The 7239-nt window shown below is 41.3% G+C and overlaps 1 protein-coding gene across 1 annotated transcript in view; it reads right to left on the bottom strand.

The window, feature by feature from the left end:
• The window catches only part of ascc3 (activating signal cointegrator 1 complex subunit 3), a 218626-nt gene that overhangs the window by 139555 nt on the left and 71832 nt on the right, over nucleotides 1-7239 (bottom strand). The gene's annotated exons all lie outside the window — the stretch shown is intronic.

A 7239-nucleotide genomic window follows, 5' to 3' on the forward strand; every position in this document is an offset into this window, starting at 1 on the left:
ATTAGCAATGAGCAGCATTCTTTTTCTTCAGTTTTTTCATGAACAGATAAAAAGCAAAAAGCGCTGCTCCTCTATTGTCAAAAACTGAACATCAAGAAAATGATCTGTCAGAAATCAGGTCACAACCAAACTTCCATTCATAATGTCTGTTCACTGAATAATTCTGCAGGTGAGGAGGCACTAGTTTTTTAGTTATACTGATTTCCATTGGATTGAAGACTGGGTAATGTGATTTGTAATGACTACACGAAAATAATAACAAAGCAAAACAAAACAAAAAAACTAAGATAAAGCAACTAATGATATTATTGTACCATTATCTCTGTCAGAACGAGTTTTCACCTGATTTAATTTATAAGAAAATAATAATGTAAGTGGCTGGTTGCTGTTGATTGGTTGCCCAATTCAGAAGATATGGGTCAAACACCAGAACATGAAGTCAAAGCCAGAAGAACTCAGACCTGGACAAACCAAAACAGATATGGACAAACCAATACAGATATAGACAAACCAATACATGGGACATGAGCGAACCACGAGTCCAACAAGTCAAAATACTTCTGACAAGATACAAGGCAACCACTAGAGGAGCCAGTCAGTACATAACAAACATCATCTTGTCAACCGTTTGAGTCGATTTTACGACACATAACTATGTGTTGTGTTCCCAATTTTCTTTATAACTGTTCTTTTCTCATATCACATAATGATCCCACCTCTGTGTTTCATGTATTACACTTTGACGCCCTCTTCAGACAAGAATAACCAGCTTGAAAGGGATCGACATCCTGTCCTAATTTCAGAAAAATGACCCATTCATACAATATTTTAACAAATATAGCCATAGACATGGCAACACAAGACACGCTTAAAGTGCCGCAGTTTGCATGCCAGGCCACTAGGTGGTGCTCTGTAAGGAAACCATGTGCATGAGCATGCAAAGAGCTGTTTGATGTGAGCATTCACACTCTTGTTAAGCTGTCCATTGTGTAGGCCCACTCAGTATCTTCTAAAAAGTGAAGATGATGGTGTGGTTCAGAGTAAATACACACTCTGTTAGAAAAGTGTGGTTAAATTCAGAAGAATGGACGAGTGGAGTGTGAATGGACTAGTTGGATTTCACCGTTTAGACGAAGGAAAAATGTGTCGGAAGAAAACAATCAACACTGCCCACTGGAGGCCGAACATGAAAACTACATCGTTTTCAGCATTTCTGCCGTTTCCATGTGAAGGGAAGTCGTTTTTAAAACGCTGCCGGGAAAGCACGAAACTCTCCTGACGCTAAAATGCAAAAACGATGCCTTTTACTTGAGACATCATGTAAACCGGGACTCAGAACCTTTTACTGTTGAGATGGGCACAATGAGGGGCGCTGGGAAAACATTTCAGTTTTTGCAGACTTGCAACACTCATGTAATCTAAACAAAGAAGCAACACGTAGTATATCTTTTCTGCCATAAAAGATTGTGTAAGCAGAGCCTCGGTCTGTCACATATTATAGGTTAAAGGTCGCTATGGAAGGAAGGGTCCAACCCTTTAAATCCACAGGCTCAGGCTCCTTCCCAAAGCTTTTCCCGGAGGACCGACAGGTCCGAGTGGTTTCCACCAACAGTGGCTGCCTTTTCAGTGGACGGCTGATCGGCTCCAGTCTGTGATGGAGCGACGGTGAGTGGCGGCCGCACGGCGAGCGGCACATTAAAGGAGGTGTGAAGGGGGAGAAATGTGTGTGGCAGGATCAGCTGTCACTCAAGCTGCCCTCCGTCTGCCTTCACTATGGCAACAGAGTGTGGGTGATGGCCCTCAATCTCACAGTGCCGCTGATAAGCAGAGAGACGGTCACTGTGAAGGACAGCTGGCAACACACACACACACACACACACACACACACACACACACACACACACACACACACACACACACACACACACACACACACACACACACACACACACACACACACACACACACACACACACACACACACACACACACACACACACACACACACACACAGTACAGAGGAAACGTACACATGTCATGCTGCTGCTCAGGTGACTCACTTTCCTCCTGAATGTGTCCAAAAAACACCAGAGCACATAAACATCTTGATTTTATTCTGCTCGGGGCGTCAGTGGACAATGTGGAGGCGGAAGCTTTGAGCATGATTTACAAAAAAAAACATCTGTATTTCGAATGGGAACAGATTTATTAAAGTGATTTATTAAACCCACAATCCACACAGCTCAGTGTGCAGAGTCGGGACGGCCGCAGTATGTTTCCACTCTGAAATCAGACGGTTATAAAATGCAGATGAGCTGCTGATTATTCCGCCAGTGTCCCTCCAAGTAATCAAATGTTTAAACAATTAAGGGGTAAAGCCGATAGCTTGAGACGAAAGTCCGCATTTACTATTAAATTTTTGGGATTCCTGTCAAGCTTTATTTGTTTTTCTATAAATACATTTACATATAAACGTCACAGCGCGATGGTGGTTAGCACAGTCCCAGCAGAATCCACTTCTAGGCTGGACTCAGTCTGGATGTTCTTCTTGAGCACATGTGGAAGAGTTCCCCTCGCTTCCTTTCACCATTTTAAGACATACTAATTGATTGCAGACTCTAGTCAGCTCCCACTGCCTTCGTTTGGATAAGGCAGGTAGCGAACATGGACGCTTGATGCTTTTCTGTTTTCTCATCTTCCTTGTGAAGAATGTTGAGTTGTAAGAAATGACTGCGATGAAGGTGCCAGCGGCGCTACTGTGGCTTTCCTAATTCACAACTCCACCTGTTGTCAGGTCTCCACCCTGTCCAACTGAAAGAGCAGATTTTACGAAATTCTGCTAAATAGGATTTATGTGGAGCAGCAAAACACGCTTAAGCTTTAGAATATAAATAACACAATTAATTAACCTAGTTTAACCGTAATAAGCCTTATTGTTACTCAGGATGCTTTTAAGATATTTACCAGTTGTTGACATTTAATTAGTTCTTTAATGTTTAGCCCTTTCAGACCATTTCACCAGATCAAACTCACTATTTTAAGGTGTTTTAACAAATTTTAGTCCGTTTCAAATTGAATTAACCATTTTAGATGTTTTAACTGTTTTCCAACTTTTAGCAATTTCATTATTTTACTTGTGTCAGATGTTGTGGCCTTTTGAATATCACATTAAAGCAAAAAGGCTGAAAACATTAAGAAGCTTGATTTTTAAAAAAAAAAAATTGAATAAATTGATGCAAAACTGCAAACTTAAGATAAATTAAGTGCAAAAATGTATTTCTGTCATTACTTCAGTTCTGTTCTATGCTGATGATACAGAGGTATTTTTAGCATTCCGACTCATCTTGTGTTGCTTGTATCTCTGTGTGGATGAAAGAACTCCTTCAGACTGAACCTTGGGTCACCAAAACCCAAACACACAAAATCTACCAAGTTGTCTTGCTGAGCATGTTGCCTGGTAAACAATCCTGTGATACTGTCCTTATAGAACACAACCACACTCCTTGTAGAAGGCCAAAACTCCAGACTTCACCCCACTGCTCATATTTCTCCTTCAGCTGCCATTTGATGGCTGTGGTACATTCAAAGGCTTGATACTGGCTTACAAAGCAGCAACTGAAACTGCTCACACCGATCTGACCCCGTCCATTCATGAGCAGAGTCTTTCACTCACCAAACTCTGCCTGTGAAAAGAGTCTGGTACTTCCACCACTGCACCTCCAAAAACCAGCAGCAAGAACTCCAAACACCATAGGACCTGCCGGGTTCCTCTCAACCCGTCAGAAGACCATCCAAACCTTTGTTGACCTTCAAGACCGTTGAAGTCAACAAAGCAATCTTTGCAGGCTCTGCTGTTCATTCCATGGCGCCTACATCTTTATATTTTGGTCAGAACTTTGATTTTGCCTATATTTGGGAGAGACCTGGCTGTCATGCTGGCTGATGAGTCAGATTGATGGTAATCAGTTGCGTTGCGCTGAAAACAAGTGGGACCACGACAGAGTAACTCCAGGTGTGCTCTCCATGTGTCATTTGTTCACCTCGCTCCTTCACTTAATTCACCTCCTGCTTTTTCTGTGTTCCACCTCTTTCCTACCTAATGGCGGCTCAAGATGCCTAAAGCTCAGACAGCAGTTTTATTTATTCAACAGTTCATTAGAAGTATGTCATCACTCTCCTCTTCCCCTTCGTTTCGCTCGAACACTCAGAGAAAGAAATAATTAAAGAGTGTATGTCAGGCAGGGATACGCAGGGTGCTGTTTGGGAGTCGGCCTCTCAGCCCAGCAGGGAGGAGGAGGTTATTAATGCATCAAAGAGCAACTTCATTAGAGTCCACTTACGCTGGAAGAAATGAGGAGTGGCTCCAGGTTGTGCTGGGAGTTGTGAGGGCCTGGGAGGTTCCAGCTGAACCAAGTTGTCATGTACACATGTACTGTATACATGACAACTTGGTCAGTCTGTGTTCTCTAAGAAATACAAATTACCAGCAACGCTTACCATGACAACCCAGACCACATCTGCTAAGAAACCTGTTGAAACAACAGACTCACTGATGTAAGAAGATTTCTAAGCAATATTCCTCAAACACTATTGTTTTCCCATGAGTTAATGGCCCATCGACTGAAATATTATAAAGCTTTGTAGAAGCTCAATTACATGTTTTGAGTTCATACATGCGGTATATATACATGTGTAATATTGCTAATTAAACCCTGGAAACTTTCTTTACCTGGATAAAAGTAGCTTTATCAGGTGAATTAGCTTGCTGTGTGAACAACTGGCTGTCATTCTTCTACTCATCTTTCTGACTTTAACTTCAAGCAAACCAATTTTTTTTAGTACATATGGATTTGTTGACTGTGCATTTATTGTTCTTTATGGGAACCACACTGATACTGATTTTAAATCTTTGGACAAGTGATTTGCGTGAAAGGAAAATATTTTTGAACTACACTTTATAGAAGAGGCCAATGTCGGCGCACCAGAGGTGAAAGTCACTCCATGTACTCGTGTCAACATCACAACTCAAGAACCTCGGTTGTGACTTGTGTCCATTCTCTCTCTATGACAATTAATTCAATTTTGGCAACTAGAAGAACCTGCCTTAGTGCTTTTGTTAAATACGTACCGCTTAGGGTGCATCATTTGGCCAACTTTTTGCAAAATATTTGAAAATCAATCTGTACCTAGAATCACTTTTTTACATATGCCAAAGAAAACTTCTGTGAGAAAGTTCATATAATTCTGTTGATGTCTACCGGGTCCACCGAGTCTCTGAAGCTTCCTGCTTGGAGCAGACTTATAGTTTGGCTGAAAAATCAGTTCTTTCTTAAATAACAGCAAAAATAATGAATAGAACCCTGCAGTATCAATGGAAGTTGAATATAAACATGGACGTTACACATCTTTTGGTACTCTCATAAGTTTTATGTCTCTATCATCATTAGTTTTCTGAGATATGGCAAAAGTGTTTTTTCTTTGGGGACTTCAGGGACGTTGAATAAGCATATGGGCCTAAATTGCATTCCACTAACTCATAATATGAAAAAAAAAATTCAACACATTATGTAACTACAAATGAACAAATCTAGAACTATAAACACCAAGATCTTGAAACTGTGAAACTAAAAATCTATGTATAGTATGAATGTTTGTTGTCAGACATGTAGCCTATCAACATGTTTATCAAATTATCAAATAAAAACATAACGATTCTTAATCGCTAAGCACCCCATGACAGGCAACACTAAAACTTATGATTTACAATGTATTAGGATATACACCCCTATAGAAAACCAACAATGATGAACATGAATAATAAACACTCCTCCCTATCTTAAAACTTAATTTAACCAGAATGCATCACAGTGTTTACATGTTTTCTTCCTCTTCCTCAGATTTGGTCTTTCCTCTCTGTCTGCTTCAACCACCTGAGGAATGTTATGATAATGTTCTTCTCCTCTTGTAGAGCTGACGTAGTCTGTGCTGAGCTTGGCATTACGCTCTGCACCGTCATAAACAACATTCATGCTTTCCAAGGTGACCAGGGCTTCCTGGAGGGCTGGGTGAGTAGGGCCAGGTTGAGACGTCAGTTGTGAGGAAAGCAGGGTCCAGCTGAAGAAGATTGAAGATGTACCATGAATCAGGTGCCACCAGGTCTGCCCGTGTATTTTCCTGGGTTATGATACCTGGAAACTCCGGTTTACTAAACCCTGAGCCATACCTGTCACTAGGACGTCTGCGGGCCATTTGAGGCCCGCGAGTTTGAGACCCCTGATCAAAAGTAAATAGCTTCCTCCTTACTTTCAGGTGGCGACTCTCGACACTACTCTTGCCATCTCATGCACCTGTTCCAGCAAATGCATCCAGCAAAGACGTCTAGTTATTCAGGTAATACTGTTTTCAGCTACCCCTGCTAACATTAACACTGAGGTCACAGGTCCTGTGACATTCTGACTGACGATTCCAGCCAAAAGCAGCTCAGACCAGCCATTTCAAGGACAAAAAGCCTGAGTTCTTACTTAGTGTTAATCTCGGTTGACCTTTTTTTGTGTCTGTTTCCCTCCTAAGTTACGAGCCTTCCTTTATTCCAGTTCATGATGTGGTTATTTCTTTTGCAGTGATCGGTGAGGCTGATTTAGCATTTTGTTGTTCTGCTGTGTCTTTCAGTGATCTTGTGAGTCGTCCTGCTGTTTCGTTTTCACTTTCTGTTTGATGTTCTTTCTTATGTTAAAGGATCTGTCCGTTTCACCAATGTACGTTCTGTTACATGAGTTACATGGGATTTCATATATTACGTTGGATCTGTTCTCCGGGTCTATTTTGTCTTCAGGGTGTACGAGGAGCTGTCGCAGACCACAGACCATCTGAACAACATGGACGACACGGGAAACTTACAATTCTCACAGGAAGAGGAAACAAACAGGACTCTTTTCCGTTCCGGATATGAACATTCACCAAAAACAAGACGGCAGTATAGAAATCACAGTTTACAGGAAACCCACACACACAGATCAGCATCTCCTCTGGACATCAGAACACCCCACAGCACACAAACTTTGTCATCAGAACACTTCACCAACGAGCCGCCATCCTAACAGATGAAACAGACACGAGGAGGAAAAACATCAAGAACACACTCACACAGTATCAATATCTGAAATGGGCCATAAACAAAGGAAAACAACAAGTCCAGAATAAAGAATAAAAAAAAAAGAAAGACAAAACCCAGAGAAAAAC

The sequence above is a fragment of the Lipophrys pholis genome, assembly GCF_963383615.2.
Source record: "Lipophrys pholis genome assembly, chromosome: 9".
NCBI classification, from domain to species: Eukaryota; Metazoa; Chordata; class Actinopteri; order Blenniiformes; family Blenniidae; genus Lipophrys; species Lipophrys pholis.